The sequence below is a fragment of the Cupressus sempervirens genome, chromosome 5 (assembly GCF_028749045.1).
Source record: "Cupressus sempervirens isolate cs-2001-9-10 chromosome 5, ASM2874904v1, whole genome shotgun sequence".
Lineage (NCBI taxonomy): Eukaryota > Viridiplantae > Streptophyta > Pinopsida > Cupressales > Cupressaceae > Cupressus > Cupressus sempervirens.
The window spans coordinates 597353435-597374274 of NC_143122.1; the positions used below are offsets into that span (position 1 = coordinate 597353435).

A 20840-nucleotide genomic window follows, 5' to 3' on the forward strand; every position below is an offset into this window, starting at 1 on the left:
GTGAGTGGAGGGAGGAAACAAGGAAGGTACGGGGTGTGGGGGAAGATGTGTGGGAGAGTGAAGGCCGTATAGGCAAAGAGGGAGTTGCAAGGGAATGTTTGGATGCCACACAGAACAACAATGAATGCAAACTCATTCATACAGACACAAGTAGATCAGATGCAAGATTAAAGACTTGAACAGAATAATTCCTGCAATATAATCCAAAAGATGGTGCTTTGATTTGTTAGATCCGAGTGAAAGTATTACAGGAGACGAAATAGGTTGAGGGTTGAATCCCATTAAAACTGCAAGAGCCAAATAGGGAAGGTCTTTGACTTCTGAAATGGCGAACAACAGAGAATCCCAACAGGAATTCCTAGTACAGAGAAAATAATCCAAAAGCATACCTAAAGACTACCTCTAAGCCATGCTTAAATACCCATTGGGGAAAACTTTCTGAGGGTGTACAAAGATAGCTAACGACGACACAAACTACGAAAACAAAAATAAGAATGGGTCTGAGATACATAAAATCAATCGGCCCGTTACAATAGTTTGATAAATGATTTATTTTATAATGAGAACATTATAGCCTTTACATGGTTCCAAATTCTAACTTATATATAGGTTGGATGGATTTCTTATTTTAGCAGTTAAACAGGTCTTGGTGGAGGATTCAGGAGAGTTATGTGTTGATCATAGGGAATTCTTTTTCAGCTTCATTCTTTCTCATGACCCCTATGCATTTAGGGATTCTTCAGAGTGATGATGACAATATTATCTTTTATGTGCCCTTGTTGATTTCAGCTTTTGAGCAGCTCGTTTCCTACATCATCTATTTATGACGGGTCGTCATTGCCTATTGGGGTATACATAGCTTCTGGATACATTTTTATCTCATCATATTATCTAGTTATGCCATCAACGTTTGGGATCCATGTGTTGGCTGTATGTATCTATAGCTTGTTGAGAGTTGGGTCGCTGTTCTACTTAGTTTTGAGTTTGGATATGATGACATTCATAGTTTTATAGCCCTCAGGTTCAGTGATAGTACTTGGATTAACATGGGATCCAAGGATCTGGTTTATGAATGGATTGTAGTTCAATTCTTTGCTTCGTAGTATGGCAGGACTTGTCGTCAGATCAGGCTACAGAGCTACCTACAAATTTATATGGGATCTTAGTATTGATTGCTTGAGGACAAGAAATTTCAAGGAGGGGAGATTTGTAACGTCCCCTTTTTGGGACATCAGAAATATTAAAGGCATATCATATATAATATTAAAATTGACTTGGAGAGAGTGAACTCAAAATATTAAAGGTCAATTTAAGATTACAAAGTGGGTAAAAAGGACAAGGAGAGATAAGACAAAAAGCTAGGCAAGAAGTCGAAGAGTCACAACTATGAGGATAAAAGGAGATGAGACTCTTTCATTTGGGATGCTTGGTTTTATTATTCAGATTTCAGTTTCTCTCTTGGGAGAGTAATTAGATAGCTTCATCTTTTAGCCAGTGTGAGGACGTGGCCCCTTGTGCCGATAGACAATGGCTGCAAACCCATTGTCCGGAGATACATCACTTCAAAGTTTTCATTTGCACTTATAGGTTTTTATATTAATATTCCAATCTGACTGGTAAATTGTATTTAAGATTGGATTTCGAGTACTGGTTATTGTATTGCTGTTGTATAATGCAATAACGTTGTTTGAGTTTTATGAGAGTTTTTCTGGTTTTATATTGTGGGTCTATAATACATTTTTATATGCTTGAATCCTAAGTATCATTTTAAGAAAGAATGACTTAATATATGTTGGAGTTTCTGCTGGTTTCTATTCTGTTTTGTAATACTATTGCATATGTTTAGTTTTGAACATATTTTGAGGTAAAATCGAGTAAATATCCGGTTTGGGATATTTCAGTAACCCACCTTGACCTAGTTATGGTAAATTGTTGTTGTTATCTTGTACAATCAAATGAAGGATATACAAGCTTCTTATATAGATTTACAAAGACAATGTATTTGAAAGAAACTATCATGCACTAAATTAAAAAATAGAACTACTTAATTAACTGAAGACTAGCTAAGATGGCCATTAACAAAACATTACAATATTCTAATACCCTCCCTTAATGGGCATTGTCTAACTATCTTGCGAAAGGCTGCACATGTCTTGTGCTCATACATTCTTCATAACATTTTATTGTTGTTGAGACCCCTCCTAGATCTGCAAAATGTCAATGACTAAAGAGCAGCCAAAATCTGTCCAAAACAATTAAGGCTGCCCTGTTTTCAGAATGCTCCACAATGAGAGACAGGAGCCTAGCTTTGAGATGAGTTTGCTACTAAGGCTCCTAGAATCTGCAGAACTTTTGACCAGAAATCATCACAAAATGTCCAACCTTATGTTGGATAAAAGAACTTCCCTTCCCTATAGAGAGAGACACGTTGAGAACTTCTGCCATGATTTTAAGGAAAAAATGGAAAACCCTCCAAACTATTGCAGATGAGCTGAATGCCCCAAAATAGATTGCAAGATACCATGATTTGAAGTTAACAAAGAATTTTTTTGGGGAGAAAAGTGGTAAAAAAATCTGAAAACAAGAAACCCTAACATAAAATTCCATGTGAAATTTTTAATTACAAAAACTAGAACCAAATTTTGAGGTAAAAAATCCTTCAAAATGAAAGAAACTTGGATCAGAGAAGTAAAAGGAGATAATTTTTGAGGAAAAAATTATTAAAACCCCAGTAGATAGTTTTTGAGATTCTTTTAGTAATACTACTTTAAAAAAAATTTGGAGGAAAAAACGATAGGCCATAAGAGAAATCTTCATGTGGCAAAACAGGAGACTTTGCACAAAAAAACAACAGAGGCAATCAACATGTAAGAACATGCATGTGCATGCAACTCACAAAATGCACATGCAAGGAACATGCAAGAACATGCAACTCACATGGAATTGCATGCAACCCTAAAAATTCGACTTTTGCTCAAACCGGGAAATTGGGTGATCAAACCCCTTGATCAAGGTTGCAATTTACAGCAAAAATCTTCAAGACAGACCACAAAATCTTCATAAAATACCTCCAATTTATTTTGCTTCAAAAAATCCAAAAAAATAAATTTGAAATTGTTTTTTAGAACAAAGAGGTGTCAAATTTATGAAATACCATTTAGTCATCGACCCACTCTATTAACATGTTTTGGTAAATCGATCTTATCTTGTTGTGTTAAACATACGAGATGAAAGCTTCTGATATCAGTTTATAAAGACAATGTTTCTAAATGAAAAAATTGTGAACTAAAAAGAAAAATAGAAATTACTTAATAAACTGAAGACTAACTAAGATGACCATTAAAGAAACATTACAACATTCTAATAGACCTTGCTTGAGTTGTGATCCTTAGGTAAAGAATACAGTAGGTAGTCCACATTTATATTGAAGTATTTAAATAATAAAATGAACAATTTTAATTGACTAAGAACAATTATACGTGTTGGGTATCAAAACTTTTTCTTCTCTTCTTAGAACCAAACTCAACCCACAAGGTCGAGGTTGTCAACAAGTGTGTGAAAAGGTTCATCACCATAGCACTATAGGGTTAAGGTTTTCTCTATGAGACTGGGTTTCCTCTCCTAACTTTAAGCATAGCTTAGACTTAGGAGGGTATTCCTAGAGATTAGAGTACTAAATAAACAAATGAACTAGTAGTTAAATCCAAACTGTTGATTCAACCCCAAAATTGCCACTAGGTATGGTTGATGATCACCTCGTTAGTGGGCACAAGGTGGTACTGAAATACATGACACAAAAATTAATGTGTATCATTCCTTGTATACATTGATATCATTAATTAGTCAAACTGAAATTGAAATGGAAAAGTGTTTAGTCATTTGTTTTGAAATGTGTGATTGCCACAAGTATAAAGAGGCTGGTACATATCCCAATGCCAAAGAGTCATAACAGAAAGCAGACTTAGAAAGAGAAAATGATGAACAATTTATCTATGCATCAAGGTGCGTCAAGATATATTGTTGCTAGCTTTATCTACTGAGTTATCCATCAATGATCTGCTCAATTTCATATACAAGCATGTAAAGAGCTGTTACAATCATAGTTACAACACTCGAACTCACCTCCTCACCTCAGACTCAACAAGCTGGTTTTGGGTTCGGACTCGGACTTGACATCTAGACTTGGCCTTGGACTTGACATCTAGACTTGGCCAGGACTTGACAAATTACAGAACCCAGGAAATTCAAAGATTGTTAAGAATTTTAAAAAAATTTCATGCATCATTTAGTCAATTATCATTGAAGACACAATAGTTCAGATAAATAAAAGCTAGTTTGCACACATACACAAGTTGACATTGATCACATAAGTATGATTGCAAATTTCTGAGGGAAATAAGTTAAGATAAAATTATATAGAAGGTATAGGTTATTTATTATCATTATGTTAAGTGTTGTGTTTATGTTGAAGATTGTTGGTTATCTCTCCCTTGACATGGGCTACAAGGTTGCTCTGTAAAAGTGGCATATTATTATCAAGCGATAACACCATATTTCATATTATGTCCTTATACTATGCAAGTTATTTCCTAATGACTTCTCTAAATTTTTTGTTCTTAGTAGGTAAGAAAGAATATTATGAATTTTTGGAATCATATATCAAGTATATAATTGCTCAAATGTCATCATCTTTTGACTTTCTCAAATCATCGGTATAATCGACTTTTTTCTTTCAATCTTTCACAAACCTTAACACCCAAGTCCAAAGGTTTGAATTTGAGTTTGAGTTCGTCGATCATAAAGTTTGAATGAAATTTGACAAGGGTAAAAGTTTCGAAAAAAAATGACATTAGTAATATATATATATATATATATATATATATATATATATATATATATATATATTCATGCATGCATGCATGTATAGATATTATATATATTTATGTATTTTTAAATATTAGTGATATCATAGTTTGCCGACTCAAACTTGGAGAGTACTTGGTAAGCCGAATATTTTCAACTTGGCAAAAACTCTGAGAAAACTTGACAAAAACTTGGTAGTTAGAAAGAACTAAAAATTTAAATCTCATAAAGAAACATATTTGTTTTGTAAAATTCAATTAGAAAGTCTATTAAATTTAAAATTGACATCTTGAAAGAGAGAATACATGGTTTTATAGCAAAAGCAACATGTGAAAAACACATTTTAACCAGCATTTTACCTACATCATCATATTTGCCCATTGTTTTTTGTGTCCTAAGTTATTGATTCGGAAGCAGATAGGGGATGCAAGGAATTTTTTTCTGGATGTGGATGCGGGAGGAAGCGTCTATCTATGTGTGTGTGTGTGAGTGTGTGTTTGTGTGTGCGCGTGTGCGTGTGCGTGTACACAAAGAAATGCAAGAAATATACAAAAACAAATCAGGTCTTCAAGTTGAATTGGCAGAAATGCAATAAATATACAAAAACAAATCAGGTCTTCAAGTTGAATTGGCCAAAATGTTTGTTAACTTGAATTAGTTGACCTTTCCTCAAGAACTACACTAAATAAAGCATCCCCATTTTCATGTCTACTATTTAAGAAGATGGCCTTCAATTCAAATACATGATGCTTTTTCCATAGTATATGATGTCATCCTAATATTGTGTCATCAACCTTGCATTTAATATATTTTTCTTGTTGGAGTCTTGTAGTAGATTGCACATGGATTCCAAGCCATCTTATGCCTTTGTATTTCAATTTTACTGTCAGACAAGTGCATAATATCATTTGCTTCGGTTTCTGTGTTTTTAATATTTTTGCTCGCATAAGAAAATATAGTTCTTGTTTGATGGTTACTACTGTATCTTTTACATGGGGTTATTAGCCACCTTTTTACTTCTTATTTAAGCTCTATGATTTTGCTTTCTTATAAATTTTCTGTAGTCGAATGCTTAGAAATTGAGTTGAACAGAGTTTTATTATTTTTTTCAATTATGTTCATAAGAAAGGGTGGCAACATTGGTTCAAGACATACTGTATCCCAGAAGATGTGGTCCCACACATTTTATCACCAACTTGTTTTCATAATTACCATGCACAAGCATCAAAAGGATCTTCTGATTCTGGTGCATACAAATCTTTGTGAAGATATGATGATTATTGGTTAACTAGTGAGATGTCATCACAAATCAAAGCAAAGCCAAGTGAAGCAGACCAATTAGTATTAGGATTAGGTCCCATTCAGAAACATTTTTGAACACTGTCTAGATTTGTGCCTTCCATGAGTACTCACAAGCAATTCAATTGGTTTGGATTCCTTTGGATGCGTCCAGATGCCCTGTGGATGCTGGCTGGAAGCCAGCCACAGGCCTCTGGAAGCCAGTTTTTGGCTTCTAGATGTATCCAAAGGCCTGTGGCTGGCTCCTGGCCAGCATTCGTAGGGCATCCAAACGCATCCAGAACCTTTATGTATTTGTATTCGCCTCCAAATCCAGCTGATCTGGGGACGAATCAGTACCTTAGTTTTGTAAAGTTTTTGCAAATTCTAAAGTGAATCAAACTTAGATTGTACCTTTCTTAGTCTGCTGTAGATAATCTTCAATAAACAGTCTTGTTTGAATGAAATAATATAATTCTGGAAATGCTTATAATTCCTGCAATTCGTCTTAGGGTAGTATTGATTTAAGGAGCAGACTTCAATGTGTTGTGTGTCCTTAAACTTCAATCACACCTACCTCTTATACCATGACCAAAGGGCATGTCCCTTAAAGGGACATGACCCTCTCTAGGTCGGCCCACACTTCATTCATTTATAGAAATTGAGGCTCAATAGGAGATAACAAATGTATTAACTAACTAAATAGTAATAGTTAGTGCATGACAAGGTTATTGCCAAGGATTGCTGCCCATCCTATTTGTCAAGTGAAATGTATTTAATGCCTTAGAATGGTATACAAGGAGAGAAGAGTAACGTGTTTTCTGCACACTCAGACCAGTATGAATATCACTGTTAGAAATTTAACAAATTTGTCTATAAAACGGTGAGAATTAAACTTGTGAGTACTTGCCCAACAAAAAAATAGAGTACTTGGCAACTTAAGGAGTACTCAGAGAGTTTGCAAACCATGAGTAATATATCAACAAAATTGTCAAAATAGTTTAATATTGCTAAATAATTTAACTAAATAACTCAATATCATTTTAAAATAAAATAATATTATATTAAATAACCTATTATATTAAATATCATGAAATTCGGGTGAATTTCAGAAAGGGTAAAAATTCACTAAAAATTGAATCTAATGGATGAAATTCTACATATCATGTTACTTAGATTTAAACTGTTCTTTTATTGTTCTGGAGATATCCATTTCTTTAAAAGGAATGCATTTTATTTGTTGCAAATTTTCAATGCTTTCAAATTTGATAGCACTGTTTTAAATTTTTAATACCTTGTTCCAGGACCTAGTTATTACAGTCTGTGATATGATACTATTCTTTTGGCAAATTTTTTAGTGAAATCCTATCTGTTTCTGCTTCATAGACAACTTGTTATGTTTTCTACCTGCTTCTTGCAAAACATTTTTACTACTTGTTGGTTGCCTTATTGGGAATCCCCATCAAAAATTTTTGGGACTTGCTCGTGCAATATTATCATATAAGCCCCAAAAGCAATTAATAAATGTTTATTTTTTACTTTATGGCTCAGTTGGCAATAGAGTCTTGGTCATTAGACTCACAGAGTGAGGAGAGTCCATGGACTCTGTGAGTCTGGTAGGACTCTGCAGGACTCAGTCACGTCTGAGTCTAGAAGCCAGAAAACTCTGGAGCCCTGATTCAGCTTGGGACTCGTTGAGTCTTACTAGGACTCGCAGGTTTTGAGCCCTGACTTGGAACAGGACTCGTAGGGTCCTGAAACACTGGTTACAATACATGTAACAGGTTTAGAATCTTTAATATTCCTGTAACAGTATGTACTATATACATTCATAATAGTGTAAGACTTACCCTTTTTTTTTTTTTTTTTTCAGATTTTACACTATATAATTTAATCAGTCAGTTTGCTTGCAGGTTTGAATGCACATTTCAGATCTGCAGATGTAATGATGTTGTTTATTGCATAAGTATGGGTGATTTGATATGTAGATTGTTTTTGTGAGAATTGTTTAATTGTATCATAATAATGCTTGAAATATCTATTGGTGAACAGCAGATATATTGCACAAATTTTCCATTAAATAACTCGAGTTATAGCAATTTTTAATTAGCAAGGTCTAACCTCTTATTTGCCGAACACACGTCCCTTCAAAATCATGCACAGATTCGAGTCTAATAGTTTGAATGACCAAAACTGTATAAGCTAATACACAACAATACTGAATTTAAATTGACTCCCAAAACGATACCAAATCCTTCCCACATCGAGTATAAAGGAGGTAAATTTGAAACAATGGAGGTGTAAAGAAAATGGATGCTTGTCTCTTGCTACAACTAGGCCTGGTTATTGCCATTGCAGACCATGTGAATTGAAAATCTGAGCTTATTTCTGTGAATGATGATTGAATCCAACTGGGTGACTTACTAAAAATACACCACTCCGAAGTTGTGGAGACCACATCAAAAGCCAAAAATATTATTTGAAATTGTCAGTAAACTCTACTAAATCATCTATAATTGATAGGACCAAATAGCCCCTTTGATCAAGCTAACACACACTAGAAAGTTAGTGTGAACTACTGTACAAGAAAACCTGTAAATGGGGACATTATAGTCCTTCCTTCAAAAAGATTGCTTGTCCTGAAGCAATGCCAACACAAGTACTTACTGAATTGGTCTGCAGACCAATGTGATCCCAAGGTGCCAAAGGAATCTCTGAAAAGAACTACCATGCTAATGCTGCACTACTCTGATCCAATTCACGTGCTAAAAGAATAAATTATTTTAAAGCTATACAAAATAATTAGGTATTAACTTCATTTTAATTGATTTAAATAATGAGTGACTACAATAAAATAATAAAACATTTTTAAAGTCACATTATAATAAGTCACCAAGCTTATTGTAGAAGCTATACCATGAGGATTTTGGAGGTTCATTAAATCATTATAAAAAGAGGGGTTTGCAATGCATTGGACATGTTTAAATCATGATTGCAATTGATGAATTTGTATGATGCTATGCATTAGCCGAATTGCGAAGGACACAAACCTTCAGTCGATTGAAGAAAAGTTGGATGAAAACTTATCCAAATAAATTAGATATTAAAAGGGATGACTTTATTTTAATTGATTTCAATAATAAGTGACTTAAATAAAATAGTAAAACATTATGAAAAGTCACATCATAATAAGTTGTCCAGCTTATTGCAAAAGCTACACCATGAGGATTCGAGAGTTTCATCTAATCATTATAAAAAGAGGGGTTTGCAATGCATTGGACATGTTCAAATTATTATTGAAATTGATGAAAGTTTATGATGCTCTGCATTAGCTGAATGCACGAGGGCACAAACCTTCAGTCGATTGAAGACGAGTTGGACAAAACATTGCTCTTCCTAGGAGTGGATTTGCAATGGAGTATATATTTGCACCATATTTGTGAAGTCTCTATTGAAGACACATTTGTAAGGGTTGATTAAAAAATAAAAGAAATTGATATTTAATTAGACTGTTATGTTTTATAAATAGACAACAAAATGTTCGGGTTATATTTACATTTTATTGTCCGAAACTTGATCCATGCAACCTCATTGATATTGTTTTGAGTATGCATTATAATTTCGGTTGAGGCTTTAATGATTGGTAAATAGTTATTTTGTAAGTGTCATGGGTTTATATATAAAAGCCACAATTATTATTAAAGCATTAGGAGGAGTAAATACAAAATTGTGAAGGTTAGAGATTATTTCTAATGTTTTGGGACGTGGGACAGATTATTATTTTTAAAGTGTTTAAAATTTGAGCAGATAAAGCTTTGTGCATGATTTAATTCAGTGAGTAGTAGTTTGTTGGAGGAATAAGGTTGATATTGATTGGAGTTCTAGAGATCCTTGAAAAGAAACTCATGAGAAACAATAATTCCAAATCTATTCATAGTATTGGTAAGATAGAGGGACTAGGCAATTGTAAGTATGGTTGTTGATGGATAGCCAGGCTTGCACTTTCTGTTAGTTGTGATTTTGATCAAACAACTAAAGCAAATGATTTAGGATTTGTCACCTCTCATTTACTTTTGTAGTAGGCTAGGATAAAATAAATGACACAATAGAACACATATTGCTTCTAACGCAAACCACAATCTAATGCCAGTTTCAAAAGTTACTTTTTCTCCATGGATGCTGACAGAAGCTCCCGGGTGCCCTGTGGGTGCCACCTAGATGCCACTCAAGCCCCCGGATGCCAAACTCAGCTTGAGTGACATCTAGGTGGCACCCTTAGGGCACCCGTCCATCTTCAAGCTTCCACATGCATTCGCTTCGGTATCCAGTCATTCCAAGCAAGTATGTGTATCTACGATAAGCATAACCAGTTCTAAAGTTTTGGGACCACAAGTGAATGGCATAAATAGGCTAGTGCTTTCATTGCTTAGCATGGCATTGGATGGTTCCAAATCTAATCTCCATTGTTGTGCATTGTCCCCCCCATTCACAATTTGTTGTCGAGTATTTTGCTGAATTGCACATTCTATCAAATGGTTTTCAGACCTGGCAAATGCTTCTAAAAAATAATATGTTTGAGACATTCGATCAAACAGTTCGCACACAAATGGATAAGAGTCCACAAATGAGGATTTCATAAGTGTGATTAAATGTTGGTTTAACCGGAGACATTCAATCCAACAAGTTGATGTCAACTTTTCTATGATTTTCAAAGACTTTTGTGTGAGCAATTTCTCGGCATCTACTGTAATCATTTCTTGCCACAAGATGGTGGATTACTTGACATTTTATCAAACAAATCATAGGTTTTCCATTTCAAAAGTCATTCACCTATAATGGTCAAGGTTGGGGTATTTAGTGAAATCGTTGCCCTGCTTGCTATGAGTCCTATCAATCAATATGGTTTTGATAATAATAACCAGAAAAGACATGTCCATCGATGGGTGTTCTATTCAAATAAATTGGTGCATTATGTAGGTCCTACCTCATCTTCATTTTCAAGCCAACGATATCCTCACCAAATAGATATTTGGCCGAGAATATTACATGCATTCACTATAGCTATTGAACTTCTTATGGGGTTTCTCAAATTAGTGCGAACTCCATTATACATCTTCAAGCTATTCCTAAATGGCACGCTTTGGACATCTTTTCTAACTATCCTTCTTTCCATTCCTCCATAATAACATATTGCATCACATGCCTATGTAGATGTTTAGATGCTTTGAACATCTCACATTATTCAAATCAAATCTCTCTTTTTTTTTTTTTGCACCTCATGAAGCTTCTTTGGGACTGTGCTCACCACATTCTACGAGTAAATACTCTTTATGAGGGCTATGGAATGATTTTTCCAAAACTACCCTTTCCATCCGCTGGCTAGCTCGACTTCAAATGATCCCAAAAATAATCTTTATTACTTGAATGGTCATCTTTAATTTCAGTGAATTGTCAATCGTGACATAGGATATGCTTTGCACAGCTGTGTTGAAGGAGAGATTGAAGAAGCTTTAGTAATTTGTATTCTCACCACTGCCTGTATCTTTCATGAGCTCCATATGGTGGTTATTCTGAAATGCAAGTTTGAGTTGGGGTTCTTGAAAAGTAGGAGTTAGGATTAGGGCATGCATTTTGGAGAGAGTTCAGATTCCGACTCTAACTTCTTGGAAAGTTAAGGTTTTAGAGAGAGAGGGCATATAGGTTTGGGGATAGAGGGAATGTCGACCCGTAGAAACATTTGACCATTAAGTTCAATTTCCCAGCTCCAACTTTCTAACCTCAACCATTCTAGAAAGTTGTAGTTTTAGAGAGAGAATGTGCATAGGTTATGGAGAGAGGGAATTTTGACCATAGAAGCAATAACTGACCACTAACTTTCTAACCTTAACTTTTCCTTTTCCAAAAGTTATAGTTTTAATTTTTGCCTTTTTGAATTTTGAATTTCCAAATAATTTCATAATCTTTGAAACATCATAACATTTGACTCCCAACTTCGATTTGGAAATTTTGAAGTGTAGCATGGAGTTGACAACGAGCTGGATGATTTAAAATTATGAGACTACCAAATATTGGATAAACCCTTGGCCATTTTAAGGCTTGAAGTTAGGTGTTTGTTTTCTCATTTTGACTAAATTTTTTTGAAATTCGGAACAGGGTTAATACCAGGGTAACACACCTAACATTGTGATGTGAATATCAGGATTTAACTGTGTGATTTTTGAGTCAAACTCGATGACCCATGTTTCATGAGTAGTGATTCAACATGAATCCATCTCTCATGATAATAAATGGAACACTTAGCACTCATTGGATCTAGGTGATGCTCATAGGCGCGAAGCACCGGGACTTCCCAGGAGGTCACCCATCCCAGTACTACTCCAGCCTGAGCGCGCTTAACTACGGAGTTTCCTCCACAGTTAAACCCAAAGCTTGCAACCCCATTTGCAAAACCTTCACCAAGTGTTGTGCCTTATGAACCATTCATTAGAAAGCCCCTTAAGCTCATCAATTGATAAGTAGGAGATGATTTCCAGAGCTAGTCAAATTGTGATGTGAATATCAGGATTTAACTGTGTGATTTTTGAGTCAAACTTGATGACCCATGTTTCATGAGTAGTGATTCAACATGAATCCATCTCTCATGATAATAAATGGAACACTTAGCACTCATTGGATCTAGGTGATGCTCACAGGGGTGAAGCACCGGGACTTCCCGCGAGGTCACCCATCCCAGTACTACTCCAGCCTGAGCGCGCTTAACTACGGAGTTTCCTCCACAGTTAAACCCAAAGCTTGCAACCCCATTTGCAAAACCTTCACCAAGTGCTATGCCTTATGAACCATTCATTAGAAAGCCCCTTAAGCTCATCAATTGATAAGTAGGAGATGATTTTCACAGCTAGTCAAATTGTGATGTGAATATCAAGATTTAACTGTGTGATTTTTGAGTCAAACTCGATGACCCATGTTTCATGAGTAGTGATTCAACATGAATCCATCTCTCATGATAATAAATGGAACACTTAGCACTCATTGGATCTAGGTGATGCTCACAGGGGTGAAGCACCGGGACTTATCAATTGATGAGCTTAAGGGGCTTTCTAATGAATGGTTCATAAGGCACAACACTTGGTGAAGGTTTTGCAAATGGGGTTGCAAGCTTTGGGTTTAACTGTGGAGGAAACTGCATAGTTAAGCGCGCTCAGGCTGGAGTAGTACTGGGATGGGTGACCTCCCAGGAAGTCCCGGTGCTTCACCCCTGTGAGTATCACCTAGATCCAATGAGTGCTAAGTGTTCCATTTATTATCATGAGAGATGGATTCATATTGAATCACTACTCATGAAACATGGGTCATCGAGTTTGACTCAAAAATCACACAGTTAAATCCTGATATTCACGTCACAATTTGACTAGCTGTGGAAATCATCTCGTACTTATCAATTGATGAGCTTAAGGGGCTTTCTAATGAATGGTTCATAAGGCACAACACTTGGTGAAGGTTTTGCAAATGGGGTTGCAAGCTTTGGGTTTAACTGTGAAGGAAACTCCATAATTAAGCGCGCTCAGGCTGGAGTAGTACTGGGATGGGTGACCTCCCGGGAAGTCCCGGTGCTTCACCCCTGTGAGCATCACCTAGATCCAATGAGTGCTAAGTGTTCCATTTATTATCATGAGAGATGGATTCATGTTGAATCACTACTCATGAAACATGGGTCATCGAGTTTGACTCAAAAATCACACAGTTAAATCCTGATATTCACGTCACAATTTGACTAGCTGTGGAAATCATCTCGTACTTATCAATTGATGAGCTTAAGGGGCTTTCTAATGAATAGTTCATAAGGCACAACACTTGGTGAAGGTTTTGCAAATGGGGTTGCAAGCTTTGGGTTTAACTGTGGAGGAAACTCCGTAGTTAAGTGCGCTCAGGCTGGAGTAGTACTGGGATGGGTGACCTCCCGGGAAGTCCCGGTGCTTCACCCCTGTGAGCATCACCTAGATCCAATGAGTGCTAAGTGTTCCATTAATTATCATGAGAGATGGATTCATGTTGAATCACTACTCATGAAACATGGGTCATCGAGTTTGACTCAAAAATCACACAGTGAAATCCTGATATTCACATCACAATTTGACTGGCTGTGGAAATCATCTCCTACTTATCAATTGATGAGCTTAAGGGGCTTTCTAATGAATGGTTCATAAGGCACAACACTTGGTGAAGGTTTTGCAAATGGGGTTGCAAGCTTTGGGTTTAACTGTGGAGGAAACTCCGTAGTTAAGCGCGCTCAGGCTGGAGTAGTACTAGGATGGGTGACCTCCCATGAAGTCCCGGTGCTTCACCCCTATGAGCATCACCTAGATCCAATGAGTGCTAAGTGTTCCATTTATTATCATGAGAGATGGATTCATGTTGAATCACTACTCATGATACATGGGTCATCGAGTTTGACTCAAAAATCACACATTTAAATCCTGATATTCACATCACAATTTGACTAGCTGTGGAAATCATCTCCTACTTATCAATTGATGAGCTTAAGGGGCTTTCTAATGAATGGTTCATAAGGCACAACACTTGGTGAAGGTATTGCAAATGGGGTTGCAAGCTTTGGGTTTAACTGTGGAGGAAACTTCGTAGTTAAGCGCGCTCAGGCCGGAGTAGTACTGGGATGGGTGACCTCCCGGGAAGTCCCAATGAGTGCTAAGTGTTCCATTTATTATCATGAGAGATGGATTCATGTTGAATCACTACTCATGAAACATGGGTCATCGAGTTTGACTCAAAAATCACACAGTTAAATCCTGATATTCACATCACAATTTGACTGGCTGTGGAAATCATCTCCTACTTATCAATTCATGAGCTTAAGGGGCTTTCTAATGAATGGTTCATAAGGCACAACACTTGGTGAAGGTTTTGCAAATGGGGTTGCAAGTTTTGGGTTTAACTGTGGAGGAAACTACGTAGTTAAGCGCGCTCAGGCTGGAGTAGTACTGGGATGGGTGACCTCCTGTGAAGTCCCGGTGCTTCACCCCTATGAGCATCACCTAGATCCAATGAGTGCTAAGTGTTCCATTTATTATCATGAGAGATGGATTCATGTTGAATCACTACTCATGAAACATGGGTCATCGAGTTTGACTCAAAAGTCACACATTTAAATCCTGATATTCACATCACAATTTGACTAGCTTTGGAAATCATCTCCTACTTATCAATTGATGAGCTTAAGGGGCTTTCTAATGAATGGTTCATAAGGCACAACACTTGGTGAAGGTATTGCAAATGGGGTTGCAAGCTTTGGGTTTAACTGTGGAGGAAACTTCGTAGTTAAGCGCGCTCAGGCCGGAGTAGTACTGGGATGGGTGACCTCCCGGGAAGTCCCAATGAGTGCTAAGTGTTCCATTTATTATCAATTGATGAGCTTAAGGGGCTTTCTAATGAATGGTTCATAAGGCACAACACTTGGTGAAGGTATTGCAAATGGGGTTGCAAGCTTTGGGTTTAACTGTGGAGGAAACTTCGTAGTTAAGCGCGCTCATGCTGGAGTAGTACTGGGATGGGTGACCTCCCAGGAAGTCCCGGTGCTTCACCCCTGTGAGCATCACCTAGATCCAATGAGTGCTAAGTGTTCCATTTATTATCATGAGAGATGGATTCATGTTGAATCACTACTCATGAAACATGGGTCATCGAGTTTGACTCAAAAATCACACAGTTAAATCCTGATATTCACATCACAATTTGACTAGCTGTGGAAATCATCTCCTACACACCTAACATTTCCTACAATGTGATGTTTGAGGTGATTGGTGTCTCGACTTGTCAACCTAGAAAAGTTGCAAATGATAAGTAGGAGATAATTTCAACAAGTCAAATTGTGATATTGCTATTAGGATTTAACTATGTGATTTTGAGTCAAACTCATTGACCCATGTTTCATGAGTGCTGATTCAACATGAATCCATCTCTCATGAGAATAAATGGAATATTTAACACTCATTGGATCTAGGTGATGCTCACAGGGGTGAAGCACCAGGACTTTCTGGGAGGTTACCAATCCCAGTACTACTCCAGCCGAAGTGCGCTTAACTATGGAGTTTCCTCCATGGTTAAAGCCAAAGCTTGCAACCCCATTTGCAAAACCTTCACCAAGTGTTGTGCCTTATGAACCATTCATTAGAAAGCCCCTTAAGCTCATCAATTGATACATAGGAGATAATTTCCATAGCAAGTCAAATTGTGATATTGCTATCAGGATTTAATTGTGTGATTTTGAGTCAAACTCATTGACCCATGTTTCATGAGTAGTGATTCAACATGAATGCATCTCTCATGAGAATAAATGGAACACTTAGCACTCATTGGATCTAGGTGATGCTCATAGGGGTGAAGCATCAGGACTTCCCGGAAGGTCACCCATCCCAGTACTACTCCAGCCTAAGCGTGCTCAACTATGGAGTTTCCTCCATGGTTAAACCCAAAGCTTGCAAACCCATTTGCAAAACCGTCACCAAGTGTTGTGCCTTATGAACTATTCATTAGAAAGTCCCTTAAGCTCATCAATTGATAAGTAGGAGATAATTTCCATAGCAAGTCAAATTGTGATATTGCTATCAGGATTTAACTGTGTCATTTTGAGTCAAACTCATTGACCCATGTTTCATGAGTAGTGATTCAACATGAATCCATTTCTCATGAGAATAAATGGAACACTTAGCACTCATTGGATCTAGGTGATGCTCACAGGGGTGAAGCATCAGGACTTCTCAAGAGGTCATCCATCCTAGTACTACTCCAACCTCAGCGCACTTAACTATGGAGTTTCCTCCATGGTTAAACACAAAGCTTGCAACCTGTCATGAGCCATGACTAATGTATCATTTCTTTATAAAAAAAACATATGCTCATATTTGTTTTATTATTTGAGTTAATATCTTAAGTACATTATTGTTAATTTATTCAATACATGAATCTAACACTATATTTTTATTGGTTTAAATAAACAAGCAATATGTTATTACTATAATAATATTTATTATATAAATATCATTAATTATAATATTTAATAATAATATTATTATTATTAAAATCGTTTAATACAATTCTAATCTGATCATGTCTTTATGTTTAATACTTACCTATCACCGATATAATGAAATCATATGTTATGCTATCTAACAACATAATGTTATATTAATATATTATCAAATGAATATGGATTAAATGGCATTGACGTAACAATGACACTAATGCAAAGAGGCATACTGCTTGGCATACCCTCTTAGTACTTATAAGTGTCGATGGGTACCCACCGAAAGGGAAGGCAGAAAAAAGTTAAAAAAACGAAACACTAGTCGCAAGGCAAGGGAAAAGTTTAAGGAAAGAGACACATAAAAGCAAGGCATGTCATGTAAGCATATAGGCTCGAAGTACACAGTATGCTAGTCCACGTCAGTCAGTAAAATACCAAAGTACTCATCGGTATGTATGAGATATATCGGCTCATTGGATTATGTTGAAAATTTCATCAATGGTAAAATTATGATACAAGTTTTATTCTAATATATATACATATTTATACAAGTTTGTTTATATATATATATGTATATGTATGTATGTATGTATGTATGTATGTATATATACACAAGTAGAGATATGAATATGTAAAATGAATTTAGATATATATTGAATTAAGGATACATGTATATATATATATATATATATATATATATATATATATATATATAAAGATACATTCATAAGGATCCTCATTAGGAACATATTCTAATTATAGTACATAAGGGTCTATTCCTCGTCCATATTATGATATCTTAAGGTAGGGAGTTTGTGGAGGGAGAGGTGGAGTAATTTTGGGCACATGACGGATATCCTCCAGGGAACCGCTTGTAGCTTGTTTCACGTGCCCTTTGGCACTGTAAGTCTTCATTCTTATGATGATCATAATAAAGAGAGAGAAAAGATTCCTATGCCCTATATGAAGAAATCTTCCAAAAGATTCTTTAACTTATGCCTAAAATTTGGATTTTAGGTCAAGGGGTTAAAAAGGGATCATTACACAACCCCATTTGCAAAACCTTCAAATGTCGTGCCTTATGAACCATTCATTAGAAAGCCCCTTAAGCTCATCAATTGATAAGTAGGAGATAATTTCCACAAGTCAAATTTTGATATTGGTATCAGGATTTAATTGTGTAATTTTGAGTCAAACTCATTGACCCATGTTTCATGAGTAGTGATTCAACATGAATCCATCTCTCATGAGAATAAATGGAACACTTAGCACTCATTGGATCTAGGTGATGCTCACAGGGGTGAAGCACTAGGACTTCTTGGGAGGTCACCCATCCTAGGGGCTTTCTAATGAATGGTTCATAAGGCACACCACTTGGTGAAGGTTTTGCAAATGGGGTTGCAAGCTTTGGGTTTAACAATGGAAGAAACTTCGTAGTTAAGTGCACTCAAGGTGGAGTAGTACTGGGATGGGTGACCTCCGGGGAAGTCCCGGCGCTTCACCCTTGTAAGCATCACCTAGATCCAATGAGTAAGTGTTTCATTTATTCTCATGAGAGATGGATTCAAGTTGAATCACTACTCATGAAACATGGGTCAATGAGTTTGACTCAAAATCACATAGTTAAATCCTGATAGCAATATCACAAGTTGCAAATGGTCAATCTTAAGGTTGGTCTTGCTGAGCTTTGTTTACCTAGATGTCAGTGCCTTTTTTAATCATTGCTGCTTAATGATTCCATTGGGTACAAAATGTGATAGATTTAATTGCTCCAAACCCTTGCATTGATTTTTTTAATGAACTCTAGCTTGAAAAAACAATTAATTGCAAAAGTTCTAGTTTTAGTTTGCATAGGTTAATTCAAATGTATGTGAAACATAAACGTGCATGTAAATGACATGTCACAGTACTTGAAACTATATAGACTTGTACAACAAATTTTAAAAAGCCTTAAATTTTGCTTATACAATCACCTAAAATTGTAATGTGCAACATTGGACAACTTTAGGAGATGATCATTTAGCAAACCAGTGTCAAATGCAGATGCCAATCCCTAACTGATTAGCAATAATGCAGTACTGCAAACCCTTGTTGTTCAAACTTATGTTTCAAGCAACAAACTGAAGCCCTCGTATGCTGGCATATATCCTCAAATGCAGCATAAGCAACAGATCTGAATTGTAGTTCTCAAATATTTCAACATGATTACTGATCTATGATCAGTTTCATATGAGAAATAATACTGGCCTTCATCAATGTTTTTATGACGCTCTTATACACCGAAGTAACCAAATATGAAAGTAAGATTGGATAATGAGATGCTGAATTTCTGACAGGAAAAATAAGCATAGAAACCCCCATATAGAAACTCTGTATCTGATTTTTTGTTTATAAAAGTCAGTGTAATCATAAACAATATATGCAATAGCAGAAACAATCCCTCAAATTGCCAACATTAGTTCTGCAAATGATCTGGGGATGCATTTTATTCAGCCAATAAAACATCTATCTGATTTGCTTGCAAATATTAACCAATCCAAATCTCCGCAAATTGAAATTCAACTATTTATGTACTTTCTATAGAAAGCATAGAGTTTTTTTGTCCTCAAAATATCTAACACCAACAATTTACATACTTGAATGCTTCAATATCAAAAATGGGTGGAATAAAGAAATGACAGATAATTTCCTTCCAGCCTTGACCTGTCTTTTATCGGTGAGGAAGCATGCCTTAGAAAGGGAAAATGTGCATTACATTTTTGGTTTGTCCTTTGTAAATGCAGCTGCAGGTCACACGCATGGACGTTCAGGATGAGTCTGGGCCTGCAGCTTCTTGTGATTTGTTTGAGTTTACAGGTGCATCATTGAAGTGGTGGGTTACCAGTTTCCAAACTATGTGTAGTAGCGTGAAGAGAAACATCAATCAAACTTAAGGTGTAAACATGGATTGAAGTTCTATTTGTCGATTTAAAATTTAGTTATCCCAGAGGACACCTGTACCATTTTAAAAATGATAATGGCACTCCCCTCCCAGCATCTGTTTGCCATGTCCAAGTAAGTACCTATGGTGAAAATAATATTTTTATTTCATGTTTGTTCTTAAATATCAACATATATATATATATATATATATATATATTAAGGAGTTAAGGAGTTATGGCTTTTTAAGTTATTTAAAATTGCATATCCACTGTATATGTAGTAATGTACTTGTGTGCATATATGTAAGGTCTGTCTCCAAGTACAGGCCTTTTCAACCATTTTTCCCGTTAAATAACATGTTTACATGTTTGTCATTGTCTTCTGTACCAGTTCCAGTCCCCATTTCCTTGGTAACTATGAGAAAATCATCAGTTTAGAGTTAAGTTATGAATTTAGAATTATTTATCAAGTGACAACTCGACGATATAATTCCTATACTAGCATGTAGGCATTTTATTAAACTTGTTCAAAGGCTTACATATTATATTCATTGATTCTACACAAAGGATGAATCAACTGTAAATTTGGACACTTTGAATTCTCCTCTTTGTTAATTTTTGGAGATTATGGATTGTTTTATTTTATATTCTCTTCATGCCCACTTCTCAGGGTTGGTCTATCAGGTAATCTGATATTACACTATTTATTTATTTTTGTGTAACAAGTTATTTGGGTA

The 20840-nt window shown here is 35.9% G+C and overlaps 1 protein-coding gene across 4 annotated transcripts in view; it reads left to right on the forward strand.

Annotated features, from left to right (window-relative positions):
* The window catches only part of LOC149557336 (prolyl 4-hydroxylase 1-like), a 255775-nt gene that overhangs the window by 233048 nt on the left and 1887 nt on the right, over window positions 1-20840 (forward strand). The gene's annotated exons all lie outside the window — the stretch shown is intronic.